The sequence below is a fragment of the Maylandia zebra genome, linkage group LG13 (assembly GCF_041146795.1).
Source record: "Maylandia zebra isolate NMK-2024a linkage group LG13, Mzebra_GT3a, whole genome shotgun sequence".
Classification (NCBI taxonomy): Eukaryota; Metazoa; Chordata; class Actinopteri; order Cichliformes; family Cichlidae; genus Maylandia; species Maylandia zebra.
Window position 1 is genome coordinate 21,569,144 of NC_135179.1, and position 17,850 is coordinate 21,586,993.

The 17,850-nt window shown below is 37.2% G+C and overlaps 1 long non-coding RNA gene across 1 annotated transcript; it reads left to right on the top strand.

Annotated features, from left to right (window-relative positions):
* The first annotated feature begins 4,760 nt into the window (after positions 1 to 4,760).
* Positions 4,761 to 9,277, top strand: LOC143421808 (uncharacterized). The gene is made up of 3 exons (XR_013101386.1): positions 4,761 to 4,993; positions 6,690 to 6,826; positions 8,110 to 9,277. It is a non-coding gene; the product is annotated as an uncharacterized LOC143421808 (long non-coding RNA).
* The last annotated feature ends 8,573 nt before the right edge of the window (positions 9,278 to 17,850 follow it).

The window sequence follows — 17,850 nt, forward strand, 5'->3', positions numbered from 1 at the left end:
AAATCAGCTAAAAGTTAGCATTAACTAGTAAGAAAGCTTCTTGCATGCCTGTTTGTATCCATTCTTTAAACAGTTTTTTGGCTTTGGCAGTTGTCTCTGGAAGCAGGTTAAACGCTGCTTGTCTACAGGCCACTGGAATCTGTATGGGGGCCAGTGTTATGATGGAAGTGCTTGTGTCACAATAACAGTGGAGTTTGTCATGCTGAAAGGGCAGCAGGGCTTTCGCTGGCCTCAGATCAGTTATATCTGTGTATTGTATAGAAACAGAGCTATTATTAATTGCCAAAAGAGCCCTTTTTACCATGTTAACATTTGAGTTTTCTCTTACTAGCTTCTTTTGCCAACATGTGTGAGATATAGAGGAGTTATAGGAATTATAAATACTAAGCTTTCAGAATAGTATTTATTAGACATCACTTGGTTGAATGAAGTTACAAAGTTAATACACCACGTTTTATTTTATTTTTTTATACCACTAGATACTGATGTTTAGCAATGTCCCAAAGTGCGTAAATTCAATTGATTCCACTGTGATGTTTTTATCTTAGAAATATGTTTAGTATACTTGAAATCAATGTGTAGGCCTGTTTTCTGGGATCATTAAAGCTGTTTATTCAGAGATATCTCATCAAAGTACAGCCACAACAAACATTAGATTTTATAGAATATGATGCATTACTGTAGATTAAACAGAATACTAAATATTGAAAATGAACCTGAAATATCAGCAGCATGAAGATTGATCCTTATAACACTAATGGGGAAAACCTTTCTCCAGATAAGTACTTTTACTTGGCCGATAATGCAGTTTTATGTATATTGAGGTGTTTTCATAATGTTTTATTGGTAGTTTGGCTAAAGGAGTGGTTCTGAACAAGTCATCCAACACTTGTCATTGCAGCTAATAGGAAATGTTTAGTTGATAAACATAGAAGTAACTGTAATTTACAAATTTTCTACCAGGAAGGAGTGAAGAAAGGTGAAGAGTCCAGCATAAAACATTACGAATATTTGGTAGGGGTGAATGGATGTCATCTAGTTGCCTTTGTGTAAAGTCACCGCATGCCACTGATGTACAATATATGCGCCTTTGTATACAACGTGCATGTATGTGTCATTTTTATGCTATATGTTTTGGTGTATACTTATTTAAATGTGTGAATGTTGTATTTTAAATAAAAGTGCTGTAATTGTGCTAAAAAGGTGTGATTTTAATCAGTACTTTACACAAAATAGCTTTGGCTCATTGTGAATTCTGTATGTCTGTATTGTGTATTTATCCACGGAGCTCCTGTTTTTTTTCTGCTTAGTAACACTGTGGTAGTTAAAAGTGAAATTCCTAATTTCGGATAAATAACACAATAAATCAATATATTAAATAGCAGAATATATTCGTTTCCCCACATTACAAATAGAAAACAGAATAAATGTAACTAAATCTTTGTTTTGTTTTATGGGTTTACCTAATAAGATGGCTCAGATTATATAAATCCATTTAAAGGAAAAAACATATCAATGTCACAGTGCGTTTTGATTAAAAACAAATTAATCTAAAACTGATTCTGAGTTCATTTAAATATCGCAGATGTTATTTGACTGCATTTATTTGCAGTGTAACAATATGCTTGGAAAGTATAAATCAACATCTAAAAATCTGTAAATCACATTTGCATCATGGGTGTTTGTTTCGATTTGATTCATGCAAACTGTGTCAAACACATCTTATTAGTTTTAAAATAGTGTTCCTACCTAAATGTGTAGATAGTTCTGCAAGAATTTTACCAACATTTTCAAAGGTGCTGCAGTGAAGGAAACCTCTATTATAACAGATGAGCCATTTTAAGGTAAAGCAACCAGTAGTAACTAGTAGCCACAGCGTCAGTTTCCTACACATGTAAAATATACTCACCACACAATCACTGTAGCTAAAATGATAATATAAAATTAGATTTGTGTATGTAAAAAAGGATGCTCTGATTAGCATTGAAGTGATTTGGGAAAAGAGATATTCAGGCAAATGTGTATTACACAGAAAAAACTAAAAAACTTTCAACAGTTGTATCCATTGTATCAATTCAGGAATGTCCACTTCCCTAAATTTATGTTTTAATCTGCTGATTAAAAACACAAAATGTACCCAATATAAGCAGCCTGACCAGAAGACATTCACACTCCCACACATGCTCACTCACAGATATTATCACCCCACATAATGAGATGCCTTTCTTCATTTAAATGGTTTGAATGTTTACTTGTAGAGGGTTTTTTGTCACCCATATCCATCACTGATCCATCTCTATTTGATATGTGCATCTGGGTAATCTTGAATCCAGCTGGGGTGCCAATTGTTCTTATTATTATTCTGTGTAGAGATATTCTTTATGCCACCGCCAGATCTGTTCATCACATGGGTGAGCTCCTCCAGCCTGCTTCTTGGCAGAGACTATAATTACAGCCAGAGCAAGTCTTGATCAGAATAATGGGAAATTAAATATTTTAAGAGGAAGGATACCCGCTCTTTAAAGTCTTAATCAATTTTATAGATATTGTCAGGGAATTAAATGAGAGAGATAAAATTAGCATTTTCCAACTCTATCACAGAAAGCCCTCCTTCTCTACAGCCATACTCTAAATACGGAATCACAAATTTAGAAATGATTTCCGATGTAAATGTCTCCATTAAATTAATAGATTTTGCTCTGAAGCAGAAGGTTGCTGCAGGTTTCAAAATCTGTGCATTCATTTTATAAGAAAGGAAAGCAAAAACATGCAACTGGGGCCCGAAGGCATATCATGTATGCCCCAAAAAGCGATTTATGCCATAGAGGATTGTCACTAGCTCAGCTGGTTTCTTTTCTTTTCATGTATCATTGTCAACAACAGCATTAAGAGCGCCTATGTTTTCATATTCTTGAGAATGGCTTGTCAGGAAAATGCCAATAAAAATGTGCAGAGAAGTAATCTTCTGAGAGAAGGAAATATAAATAAAGGAACAAACAGTGGACTTTATGAGACTCTGAAAGGAACTGGTGAAGTGTGATGTCAAAACAAAAGAGAATAATTGTGTGTACTTGGCATGAATAGAATTTAGCAATGGTATGTGTATTGTGATTGACTTAAATGCTTACTGGTGGTATGGATGTGACTTTAGAGTGTTTATGAGAGCATAACTCATGGCTGTGCTTTTATTGTACTCATTCCTGACTAAAATTACCTGCATTGCGTGCATTTCAAAGACTTTTGTGTCACAAAGCTCACACTAAGAGAAGAATTGGAGAAATGAGGGTTTTATTGCATTTACAGGTATAATCAGATATGTTTTCAAAGACTCACATGTGAGTATTTTGAGCTTTTGTCTAGATAGGACAGCAATGATGAAAAGTTAACAAAGAAAGTGCAGTGAATTACTGAAAATAGCTAAACAAATAGTTGTCTAGGTGTTTTAGTGGTTTATTTAATTGCTATGAATAATGTCAAAGCAAATGAGGCAGTGGAGTCAACTGGTGTACATGATGATCTATACCAGGGGTAGGCAACCTTTCTGATGACGAGTGCCGTCTAAAATTTCCTCAGAAGTCAGTGTGCCATATGATTGCATTAGCAATAAATTTAATAACGCTCTATATTAACAGTTACACACTATATAGAACCACTTTATAGAATTATATTTGTTCGCAGATGTTGGCAGCTATCAGCGAATAGTTATCAGCTATTTTGAAACAAAAAAAAGACACATTTTATCCATAACAAGAACTCCATGACAGCAAATGAACTGTACAACAGAAAATACAAATGCTATTTGTGGTCTCCTCGCAACAATGATAAGAAAAATAAACTGGGCCAATATGGCATGTTTTTTAATACACATGTTAATGTGATCTCTGGTCTCCTACTCAGAGACACAGGTCTCTGAGTGTCCAGCATTCAGACGGCTGACACTCTTCGTGTGAGAGAAAACCTGCTCACACAGATATGTAGAGCAAAATACTGTCAAAAAGGCCTCTGCAATGTTCTGAAGACAGTTAAACTTGTCAGGTAGTGATGTCCAGCAGGTGAAAATGCACAGCTGTGGATTCCAGCTGCTTCGGTGTTGCATTAACTGGCATTAACTCAGCCAGTTAATGCAAGACAAATCTAGCTGCTCATTAAAGATTTCTGGTTTGATCAGAAAATAAAACATTGGTTCATACACCTGAAAGTCCCAAAAACGTATTGTGAATTCTGTCTCAAGTCTACGGATGTATCCATGTATTTCCGTGGTGCTGATGCTGTGCCGAGCGGACAGCTCCTAAAGCATTTGAAGTGTCGGAATATGGAACGCTAACAACGTCCCTCTGACCAGTAGGCTAAGTTATTTTTAGCCAATTACAAGTTGAATCTGGTAGTTGGGGTTGTTAGCTAAAATACCGTCATTAAGAAGAGGCACAACTAATGTGTCTATGCGAGCTAATTTGCGATGTGCACTGCTGGCACAGCCATTTATTTTTTAATGCACCTTCTCAGATTAATTCACTGCGTGTCGTGCCCAGGGCTGGACTGGGACAAAATATTGGCCCGGGCATTTAGACTAGAGACCGGCCCACCAGGTATTACAGGAAAAGCCATAAAGCCTTTGAAGGAAAACAAATGCTGCTGTTCGGCCCACTGAGCAAATGCCCGGTATGCCCAATGGCCAGTCCAGCTATGGTTGTGCCACCAGTTAACCCTTCGCGTGCCAGCTGTGGCACGCGTGCCTAGGGTTGCTGACCCCTGATCTACACTGTAAAAAAAATCCGTAAAAATACAGTACAATCTACTGTATAAACGTGAAGGAATTTTCCGTATTAGTCATTTACAGGTATTTTTCTGTATTTCTCAACTACTGCAATGCATTGTGGGAAAAAGAACCTGAAAAGGAGGGAAAAGTAAGCGCAAGAGCAGCCATTAGGCTTCTTTCAGGCTTCATCTGGATTTTGGATTCTGAAGTTGGAGAAACTGCCTTCAAATTTCTGTGGTAAGTATTAAAACTCATGTTTCGTTTTATTAAAATAATGTTTTTCAAAAGACTCCGTGTTTTTATTTAGAAAGAATTGTTAATTTATTTGTTAACTGGTTTCGGCTGTCTCCAGACAAGTCAGGAATATTTTGCTGACTCATTTTTTAAAAATAATTGTTATTTAGGTTTAACATGACTTAAGCTTTATTTTAGTTAATGTTAAAATAATTTTTACTGTGATACCACCAGTTTTGCCCTTCAGTGGCTGAACCAGTTTTCATAAATATTATAGTTAGCTGTCTGTGTCTCTCTGGGTATTACACAGCTGTGACTGCTAACTAGCTAATTAGCGAAAGTCAGCGATGTGGATAACTGGGAAAGTGAGAACTTCATGGTTCTAGAAATTATTCTAGGACTCTAATAAGTACTGTATCAATACCTGTGTTTTACAGTTGGCTCTACTGTACACTTTAAAGGGTTTCAGGCAAAGTTACACTAACCCTAGTTTAAGCCTCAGACCTTCCTGGCTGACGCTAGCAAATGCTAATGTTAGCCTCTGATTTGGGCTGCTAAAGTAAAGACTTTTAGCTAGCTGACCAGCATAGATTATTTCGGTGGTTAACAGACTGTAGTGGTAAAATTATTGAAAGTATAGTTTCACCTCAGCACATTTACAATTACAGTATGTCTATTTTGTAGCACATAGAAATGTTTAGTTAATATTTACAGACAGACACATTTTCCCTGTAACTGTGTTTTTACTCCAACATTTGTTGAAAATGTAATTTATGAAATGCTGAGCAGCATTTCTTGTATGTGGAATATTTTTGTCACCCCACTGTGCTAATGTGATTAAATACTAAAAATTATTACTAAAAAAATTCAATAATAAATCAATAATAACTATTTCTTGATTGAACTATAATGTTTTTTTTTTTTTTTTTTTTGTTTTTTTGCCTGTCCCATTTGGTTCTTTAGCCATCAGAATTGTTGTCTGAAGACCAACAAGGATACCCAATGGATTTACTTTGCCAAATGGATCATCGTGGCATTGCCGTATTGGTCCATTTGGTCGATCTTTGTTTTTATTATTTATTTTATTTTATTTTCAGATGTTACAGACGGGACAGACATGAGTGAGGGATAGGAAAGGGAGAAAGAAAGAGGAAGGAAAGGAAAAACAGAAGGGGAGAGGGACAGTGAGAAAGGGGGGGAGAAAAAAAAATAAAAATCTCCTGGATCACCTGTTGAGAGAAGAATAGAAAACAAGCAGAAAAAAAACAAAGCAACATACTAAACACAACACCATCACATTAATCTAGCTAAGTGTAAACAGCAGTAAATACTAAATATTCAATGTTGTTGTGCAGCACGCAGGACAGATGTGCTTCGAAGTAGCAGCCAAGAAAGGTGTAATTTGGGTCTACGAGCAGTGAACACCCGTGTGCATACCTGTGTGGATCAGCGCGCTTGTATTCCAAAGGTTGAACTATAATGTAAGCGCAGTGCTGGTGTGCAGGGGTTCTATATGCCTTGTCTATATCAAGCTTTTAGCCAAATATAAGCAGAGATATTTGTATCTTTCTTAAAAATCCAGATCCTTACAGATTATTTGAGAAATGGATCAACAGCTATCACTACTTGAAGCACTTTAAGTCCTGCAGTGGAAAAATATCCCTTATTTCACCTTTGATCACACACTTTGGTTTTCCAGTGCAGAGCAATGGCCAAGAAAAGGAAAGACTTCCCCGAGTGGAAAAAAAAAGATGAAGATACAAGCTGGTGATGATCCAGAGCAGCTGGTCTCAGGAAATGAAGAAAAACCCTGATCACCTTCTCTACAAACACAAGGTGAGTTTAATGTTGTGGTTGATTTAGTTTTTCAAGGTATGTATGTTACTTTAATTATAAACTGCTTTTGTTGCAACAGAATGGTGTTATGTGTATGCAACTCTACGTGAATTATAATCCTTTGTAGGGCTGCGTGATATGACCAAAATCTCATATCCCAATATAAGACGTATCTCTCCTGATAACGATATATATCACAAAATAGTGCATTTTCTGTAAATTCTGTGATTCTCGGGCAACTCGACTTATGTGAAATGTTTTCAGTTGGGCGTCGTGTACCTGGAGTCGAGTGTTTTGACCGATGCATGAAACTATACATTTTTAGACATGAGTTTAAATGGCCGCCATTTTCTTTCTGAGTATTTATTACACGGCGTGCTGCAAGGAAAAGCCTGTTCTAACGTTTGAGTCTAAGGATTATTTTGAGCACCTGACGACTCTTTTTTGCTTTTCATTCGTAAACTCTCTCGAAACTCTTTCATGTGATTCTTGTGTAGGTGGTTAAAGAGGTTTGTCGTGTTCGAGTGGTGGTGGGGACCAGTTTGTGGCATAATTTGCATAGTACAGTTTTCTGGGGCGTGTCAGACTTTTCATAACCAAACCATGTCCATGCTACAGAGGTAGCCCCTCATTTAACAATAAGGTCCTCGATTTCTTTTGACTGGTCCTTCTGGTTCTGCCTCATCCTTGCTGGCCATGCTGGTATTCTCTGTGCCTTCATCTGCGTGGTGACTGTAAGCGCCATTTATAGTTACTTGATGTTTTTATTTGAGGTCATTTGTTTGATGCATATTCTGAAATTTTATGTTTGAGAATAATGTATATCATTTCAGTTTAGTTTGAAAAGTCTCAACAGAAACTTGAGCTTTATTGTGAAAGGTTTATGTGGAAAATAAACAAGCGGACGGCGGAGCCACACGATGGTTTTATCCTCATTGTTGGTAACGAAAGTACGCGTAAAAACAGTCACTTGTCCGTCCATAGTGTGGTTATTTTAAGTATAAGAGAAGGAGAGAACTTTAAGAAATAATATAGCCACTACAGTGACCATCAAAACCATGAAAAAAATATTGCCGTAAACAGTTTATTTTGCAACACCACAAAACAAAGAATAGTGTATAATATGAAACGATAGACATTTTTATATCGTAATCTGATATATATCGTCATATCGCACAGCCCTAATCCTTTTTTTGTTTATGTTGTTTATGCTCTAGGTAAAAAAAAATTATAAAAATACAAACTTTTTAAAAATGTCTTGTTGTTTCTCTTTTTTTCCTCAGAATAAATTGCGACTAGTCTCAATGGCTGACACGGAGGAGCAACACAGCGACATGTTAACTCCGACTGCTGCAGTTCCTGTATGAACTGAGCAACTCTTAAAATCCAAGGAAAAGCTGTGTGTATTTTACTTAAAGCTCAGATGGACCTTGATGTACTAACATGCAGGCTGCATTCAGGACTTTGTCACACTGTTATATGAAGAGCGGTAACAAGACTTTGTAGTAATTTGTCTTACTATTGTCTTATTTGTTGTGATTTAGGGTCTGTGCGCACAAGCAGAGGTTTTTGTTTGTAACTGTAACCTCGTTTTCAGAGCCTTGTCTAACATTTAATGGTCATGAAATATGTCAGACTTTTTCCTCTACTTAACCAGCTTAGAGAATTTGAACACCGTGGAGAAAAAGGTGTGCATTAAGGATTTTGAACTATGATGTTTAAGTGTTGTCACTGCTGAGGATTCGTGGACACAGATCCTTATTCACTATGCTGCTGTTTACAGTTTAACTTTTCATCAGAACAAGCACTTCTAATTATACTTTGCTCCTCACTGACAAAACAAGTCCCGTAAATACACTTTTATCTTTAAGTTTGGGACAGTAATCTGTCTTAATTTATTATGTGTTGTAGTTATCATATGGGGAAAAGTCCTGTGGTTATCCATCAGTCCTGTTCGAATAAACCCAAAGTTCAGGAACATCTTCTTTAGATCTGTTCAGTTGTATTCATGTGGCACCACTTAAACAGTCAACAAATTTTGACTCAAGTATGTTATATTGTAAGGTAAAGAGCCCAAAGAGTTAATCTCAGACAAATGTTCACACAAATGTGAATTACATTCACTTCATTAATGAAGTGAATGCAATTCAGTAATCAAAGGTGTTTGGCTATAACTGACTACATGTGTATACTGTATCATAAGTGGACAGAGATGGATGTAAACCACACCTTAACCATTTGGCTGAGGCAAAACTACCACAAGGCAGTGATTCTAACTCAAAGGTACTCTGGATATTATTAAATGTGAACATGTCGTTAAATATGACATTTTTTGTTTGTCAGGTGTCCTGTTTGAAGAAAACACTTGGTAGCCACTTGAATGAATGTAAATAAACACATTTACATGAGGGCAACCTGATTTCAAGGAAATAAAAATGCTCAAATTTGAAAGCTTGTGAGTTATTTTGTTCATGTATCAGCTGTTTAGTAGTTTTATGACAAGATGGATGCTGTCATTATATTTTAGTATAGTGTTTGAGTTAAGGAGAATAAAAGAATATTTAACATTAATTGTACCAATGTTGTTGTGTACGAAGCACAAATTAATTTAAGTTTTAATTTATGAATTTTTGAGTACATGGTGTACTAGGTTGTAATTGCATAGAAATGTACGTTTAAGGATATAAAGAACTATATTTAATGAGTTACAGTGAAAAGAAGTGCTTGGAAATAGTAATATAAACAGAAATTTCAATTTTTCTATTAACGGAAAATATCAGTTAATGATACAGAAAATATACTGTGAATAAACGGAATTTTCTGTTTTATAGCTGAAGGAAATGTCCGTAAATAGTACAGAGAATATACTGTAAATCTACAGAATTTTCCGTTTTATCATTTACAGAAAGGTCCGTCAAACCTCCGTAAAAAAACAGAAAATGTACTGGCAGAAAATTACCAGGACATTTTCTGTTTTTCTACGGAATATTTTTTTACAGTGTATACACACATACACATTACACATTACATTACATTACATACAGTGCTTAGCTCCAAAAAGGAGGGATCATTTAACAGGTAAGAACTATCGCAATGAGCCTTTTTAAATGTATTCTTATCCTAAATATATCTTATTTTTTTCTATTGGTTGGTTTTGGCCAACTTGTTGTAGCCAGAGCTAGAATGTTAGATTTTTACAAGCTGTAAAAAATAAAAATTGTATCCACTTATCCAAGTTGTTGCTAATACATTTCATGTCTATGCCAGCGTCATAATATCCTGTTAAGACAGAGAATCTGTCACGAGATGCAGGAGGGACTCAGGCGCAGACTGAAATCACAGAGATACGTTTGTTTATTTAACACTCCTCATGCACAGTTTACAGGTGAGGGAAAAGGGGTCCAGGGTCACCAGAGTTCACGAACGGATCAGGAAAGTGAAAAGATTTCTCCATGCAGTTAGCTTTCTCCACAAGGAATCATCTCCCTCGTTCTCGCCATACAAAGTCAACATACTCAGATCTTCAGCCTGGCCACGCAGAATCTATGCAGAAGAACAGGAGAATCAACATTCGAAAATACTCGAGGGAAACTCGAAAATGTTGCTGAGCTGGAGTTACACTGACTGGGTTATACAATAATCCAGTGAATGAGGTACTCCCAGCTGCTGCCTTAAGTAGTGAGCTTGAGTGAACGAAGAATCTGAGCTGATCACTTGCAGGTGCGAGGGCCAGAGGCGGGAGGCCGCAATGAACTCTGCCCAGGCAGTGCGTGGTACATGAGAGAGGAAAAATAAACAAAACATATGTAGCCACACTGGACCAGTGACTCCTTGAGTGATCATGATTCAATAAAAAGGGCATGTGACACCTTAATGGAAACATTTTAAAATAATAATAAATATAGAATAGGTAGGAAGTTAAAACCCCAAGTTAGTATCATCATGTGGTCCTAAATTTATACACCACTATATAGCAGTTTAAAGAATATACTGTCTTTAATGCTGTTTAAGCTACATTATTTACATAGGTTTTGTGGAGATGCAGCAAAAAGTTTCAGTTGTGATCGGACAAAAAAAACAACTTTTCTACATCAGTCAGTTTTGTAATTTGTTTATATAGATTGTATTTGATTCGAGAGGATCCATCTTTCCATCATTAAGGCTCACTGGGACATGTGGTAGAGTAGCTGATATAGGGTAGTGTTTACCCCTTAATTTTAAAGCCCTTGATTTGATTATTAACATAATCAATGCCCCCAAATTGCTCTGTAAGGCAGTGTTCAAATAGGCTTTATTCTTTCCAAAACTGCATCCCTCTGATCTTTTGTAGTAGCACAGCACTTTCCATAACACATTTAATTTCTATATTTAGCTTAAAATAAATTTCACCATTTGAAAAAAGCAGACTATCTCTGTTTGATTTATGCCACAGGCCTGTCTGAATATGAGAAAATTGGACAATTTAACAAATCTCTAAAACACATGCCTTCCTCTTAGGAATGATTGTGTTCATACTATTGATTCTTGCATAGGGCTCAATGAACCTAAATGGATAACATTTTTTACCCTCAACTGCTACCTGCCTATTTAATATGTGTGCAAATGTGGTTCCACGACTAAATTCATTTTCTTACTGATCTACCTTTCCCATAGCGCGTGACATGCAGAGGGGAGGTGATGAAACGACCTCACTGGATAAACTGATAAATAATAGCCATGGTTTCTCAGCTCATTTCCTTTGATTGACTCAAGCTCACACTTAAAAGGAAATGAACCTGGGCAGGAGTGACAAGCCTATTCAGCATAATGCATTGTGGTCTTCCTAAGACTTCAAATTTGTGCTTGCTGTCTGGAAAAACCACCATCCTCTGCCATAGGAGTGGTTAATGAAGTGTGTTCCTGGGCCCTGGTTGGCAGTTTGACGAAACCGCAGAATGGGGCAATCCTCTTCTCTTCCCTAAAGAAAGGACACGGGAGTAAGATGGCTGTGAATTGCCAGATTTTTCTTCCTGTCAGGAATAGATACGTGGAGGCAACCAACCTTAACCCTGCAGCTGTTTAATTGTCACTCCTTCCTATGCTTGGAAAACAAGAACTCTCTGATGTATGAAACTGTTTAACGTGATCCTAAAAATCTGCTTCTTAAACAAGATGAAGGAGAATTCTGTGTTAGAATTCATTAACCGGCTTTAGTTGAATCCTCTTTTTGGATTGGCAAAATAATTTCAATCATGTTTAGAGTATTTCTAAATGATTGCCCTTTCAATGTCTGCTCTCCTGAGGTTTACTTAGGGGGGTATAAATACTCAGAGAAGAGCTGTGCTTTTTACATACTTCATCATTAGTTGCTGTTTTATTGGTGTATCTTCAACAGAATAGAAAGTTAAGTCTTTGTTTTAATGCACTGGCTTACTGAGGCATGTAAAAGTAATTTCTACATTAATCCAGGAGAGAAGAGAATTTAGGCTGATAAGAAGCAATCCTACTGGCCCACAGGGTAACAAAGTCTTTTTTTTTTCTCTAAGAAATGCTGCGACAAGACAACTCAGTTGACCTTGTGTTAGCAATATTGGAAGATTTATACGTACTATTAATGCTACTTGCACTAGAAAAGGCATTTAGAATGCTACTTGCAATTAAAGGAATCTGCGTATGCCCATATCAGCATACCAATAACATGTGTTATCATTTATAGGACACAATTGAGCAATGCATAGGTGACTACAGATATCAAACTTCTGCTTTTAGGGAATACACAGACCAGCACAATGTGAATTCCCCGACCAGTTGGCAAGTGATTGGTGGAACTTTCTGGGTGTTGTCAAGTGAAATTGGCCACAAAGAGGGCACCAAAAACCTCCTTGTTATTGTTTCTAAGCCTCTGTGACAAAGTACACATACTTGAAAATTCTTCTTAAATACAGTAATGAAGTATCTGTATTTGAGTATTTATTTTTCTGACAACTTTTTACTTTTACTCCCAACATTTTAACACAAAAATCAGTATTTCCACTCATTCTACAGGGTGGGCCATTTATATGGATACACTGTAATAAAATGGGAATGGTTGGTGATATTAAAGTCCTGTTTGTGGCACATTAGTACATGTGAGGGGGCATCTCCTCAAGATGGGTGGTGACCATGGTGGCCATTTAGAAGTCAGCCATCTTGGATACAACTTTTGTTTTTTCAATAGGAAGAGGGCCATGTGACACATCAAACTTATTGGTAATGTCACAAGAAAAACAATGGTGTGCTTGGTTTCAACGTAACGTTATTCTTTCTTGAGTTATTTACAAGTTTCTCTTTGTTCACAGCCATTGACATGTCGAAGAGGTTAACACGTGAGGAGTGGATAGAAATTGTGTTGATATCTGGTGAACGTAGTAACCGGGCCATTGCAGCAGATTTCAATGCAGGTCACCCTACGAGACCACCCATCTCCCATGCTACAGTTAGCAAACTGCTTGCTAAGTTTCATGAAACTGGTTCAGTGTTGGATTTGCCAAAATGTGGACGCAAGAAAACTGTCACTAATGAAGAAACATCAGTGGCTGTCCTAGCTTCATTCAGCAAGAGCCCACAGTGTAGCACTCGCCGCATGTCACTGGAGAGTGACATCAGTCGAACATCCCTTCGGGGGATATTAGCTACTCACAAATGGCACCCTTACAAACTCCAGCTACTGCAGCATCTCAACGAGGATGACCCAGATTGGCGCACAGAATTTGCAGAATGGGCAAAACAAAAACTGTGACAGGACCCTGTGGTAGGGCGTGGTCTGCGGTGCTGTGCGGACGCACCTGCACCGCAGACCACGCCCCACCACAGACCCTCAGTTCACGCAGAAGATTTTGTTCAGTGATGAGGTAACCTTTTATGTGAATGGTGAAGTTAACAAACAAAACCACCGCTATTGGTCTGACACTAACCCACATTGGATGGATCCCTCCAAGACTGTTGGAACAACAAAAGTGATGGTTTGGTGTGGTATATGGGGTACAACGATAGTGGGTCCATTCTTCATCAATGGAAACCTCAAGGCCACTGGATATTTGAAATTGCTACATGATTATGTGTTTCCCTCTTTATGCACTGAAGCTGGCACGTTCCCTGAGTTTTTCCAGCAAGATGGTGCACCACCACATTATGGGTGCCAGGTCCGAGCATTCCTAGATGAACAGTTTCCTGGAAAGTGGATTGGTCGTCGTGGGCCTGTTGAATGGCCCCCAAGGTCTCCCGATCTGACCCCCTTAGACTTTTATCTTTGGGGTTATCTGGAGGCAATTGTCTATGGTGTGAAGATACGAGATGTGCAGCACCTGAAACTACGGATACTGGATGCCTGTGCTGGCATTTCTCCTGCGGTGTTGCTATCAGTGTGTGAAGAGTGGGAGAAGAGGGTTGCATTGACAATCCAACACAATGGGCAGCACATGCAACACATTTTATAAGTGGTCAGAAACTTGTAAATAACTCATGAAAGAATAAAGTTACGTTGAAACCAAGCACACCATTGTTTTTCTTGTGACATTACCAATAAGTTTGATGTGTCACATGGCCCTCTTCCTATTGAAAAAACAAAAGTAGTATCCAAGATGGCTGACTTCTAAATGGCCACCATGGTCACCACCCATCTTGAGGAGTTTGCCCCCTCACATATACTAATGTGCCACAAACAGGACTTTAATATCACCAACCATTCCCATTTTATTACAGTGTATCCATATAAATGGCCCACCCTGTATTTTCAAAACAGGCTCATTAATTTAGGTTTAAGACATTTGAGGGACATTTTTATTTCACATTATAGTGTGCATTAAAACATCAAAACAGTTAGGGCCTTAATAAAGGTAACTATAACACGTAAAAGACAATCTTATTGGTGTATCAATCACCCAGGCTTATCAGATACAAAAACATGTAAAAGTCAACAGCACATTTGTAGTGCTATACCCAGGCGTTAATGTGGAGCAGAATAATCCTGAATGATCCGGAAGAGCGTTTTTTGGGGCCAGATGTCCTTAAGTTGTGGTTGCGACACTTCCCCATCTAGCTAGTGCTACAGAAAAGGAGCCAGGATAAAAGGAGGAGCATTTTAAGTGGCAGGTAATTTCAAAGGCAACCTTTCTAACAGCTCAACGAACCTCAGCAAGCACACAAACTGTCCCTGTGCAGCTTGTCACACAGTGTGTTGCTAGCTAAAGGTACAGCTGTTGTATTTCCCAGGGAGAGAAAAGAGTGTTGGATAACTTCACTCAGAGATGGAGAAAGAGGAAATGAAGAAGCGAGGTTAAATTTAAAGGTAAAGACTGCTCAGTGACATTTGTTAAACAGGAAAATTACATGTAATTTCCTCATTTTTAACTCGGGTATTGGATCTGTATATGAAGTGAAGTAATGTTTTTTGATATTGTGAAACATCCTGCAAAACAAACTGAGATATAACAATTCTGTGTTATTCAAAAGGTTGAAAATACTCAGCCGTTTAGTGTAGGATAAACATGTTAGCTTGCTATACTGTGCTAATTTCACAGTAAAGCTCTGCGATGGACTGGTGCACAGTGGCTTTGAAATAAATATCAGTTTGAGATGATGATGCTTAGATTCATTTACTGATTTCAGCCTTTATAGTAGCTGTATACTGTCTAGTATAAAGACAGTACACTGTCAGTCTAGGGAATGGAAATCATTTTTAACACAACAAGTATCTGTACTTCTACTTAATTAAAAAATGTCTGTATTTTTGCCACCCCTAGACTGGGGCCTTCAACACCAATTTCAATAACTATAGCTGAACTATGCAAACTGTCATCCAGTAGACCCAATGTCCTATTTTTTGCCTTTAGCTGAACATAATCCCAACTCATTTTGCACCTCTAGTCCTAAATGTCGCTACATTCCTTTTTCCTAAATAATCTTGAGCTCACAAAACAGGCCCTCGGCAACCATCAGACAGCTCAAGATTAAGAGTTAGAGAGACTGTCCATGATATTAATACGCTTAATCATATATTTTGATGTGTGAGCAGTGCAAACGTTGAGTGACAGAGAATTAAAATGCAACTGTTGCAATAAATACAAACTACTGTAGAGTAAATGAACCACCGATTTTATTCCTGGAAGTTTATCTCTTCACTTTTACATTATCCTGAGTTAATAAAAACACTCTGCTATTCTAAAGCGTCGGCCGTTATCATATACACCCTTACTTAGTACCTTCAGTCATTAGTGCTTTAACCTCTTGGTGAGAAGAAAGTACAGTGAACTGCTCTTCTGGTAAAGCTAGTGACATCAAAATGACATAGTGTGTTTTGCCTGTTTTACAAATAAGCATAAAAAAATACTATTTGGAAGTTAGTTGAACAACATTAAACCAGCATGAAGTAGTAGTTGCCTGATGTTAGTCTTGACAGTAACATGCTGTTTGATGTACAAAGAGTTGAACTGCTCTAATGGTAATGCTGTGGTTCCATTGAATGGCTGTCATTGTCCTCATGGTCACGGTCTTGCTTGTGCTTCACAACAGCAACCACCAGATGAATGCTATTTCAGCTATGCTGGCTGTAGTGGCCCTGAAAGGATCCAGGATCAACTAATGTCTGATTTTACTGAATCCTACTCTAAAGCTTATATGGGAAAACAATCAAACAAACAAACAACAAAGCAAACCAAAAGAAAATCAGCGTTCACTCAATTAACTCATAAAATTACTAACAAGTAACAACATAGAATAAACAACAAGTTAATTTGTGTTCCCTTAGATTCTATCACAGTGTGATATTAACTTCCAATGGTTTTAAAGAAACACTGGGTCACCAACATTTATTTATTTAAAATTGTGTAACAAATCTGTTTTTACTAAACAGATAAAAAGAATAAAGACTAAGTTTAGAGAACTATGGCCAGTATGTAGAGAAAAATATCTGATTGTATTGCCTTTTATACATCCATGAAATCTTTGTGTTTATACTCCCTTGTACTCAATGAGAATTTCTCCAGCAAGGTGCATTCGGCAATTCTGTTGAAAAACTACTTCATCTAACTGTTTAATGAAGTGAATGACAAGAAATCTTTAAGCACAAGAACAACAGAGTTCAGTGCCCATTAATCACTGATTCTGTGTGAGTGTGTGTGCCTGGCTGGCCCCTTATGACTACACTCCAGTTACACTGCTGCCATGGGGATGTATTCGAATCGTAACCATAGCACACTACTTTAAACATCTTCAAATACTGTTATAAGAGTTTTGCTGTTTTTTTTAAAAGAAAATCGAAATCCCCGTGTTTGCAGGGTAACAGAAATGAGTTTATCTTGTTATAATCTACCCTGAAACACAATATATAACATATGTGCGCAATTTTTAAAAACCATATTATTGCCTATATTTTTATCAGCACGGCCACTGTTGGTGTGACAACTACTATCTTGAATCCAGTGCATATACACTTGACAATGCTAATGCATCGACTGACAGTGGTAATATCTTACAGATTACTGTCATTTATAACTAGTTAAAAAACAATTTTTTTTGCCACCCATATAGTAGGTATACTACACGTACAATAAACTTAAGTGGTATAAATAAATGTCACTAAAAAATCAAATTGGAAGTTACATTTTAACTCAAATGCAATTCATGTTTTCAAGGCGATTTTTCTACTTTAGGAGAGTTTGGCCTGTATTCAGTAAGAAGTCTGTTTATGTCAATAGCAGCGACAATCCCTAATGATAAGGCCAAGAAACTGCCATAAAATGCCGGGATTACTATTTGTGATCAGCAGGTGTGTCAACATTCTCATCTTATCAGGCCATTTCACACCAGCTTGCACTCCAATGAATATTATTCCACATTATCATATGCTTTACAGATATTGGCCAGTGATATAGATGCTCCTTTGTAATTCCCTTTCCAGCACATACAGATCTCATGAACCAAGATTAGCTGTCTTAAAATTCACTGTTCAGTAAAGTCTGGAATAAATTTAGACTGAATCGCGTTCAGTTTTGATTAAACCTTGTAAA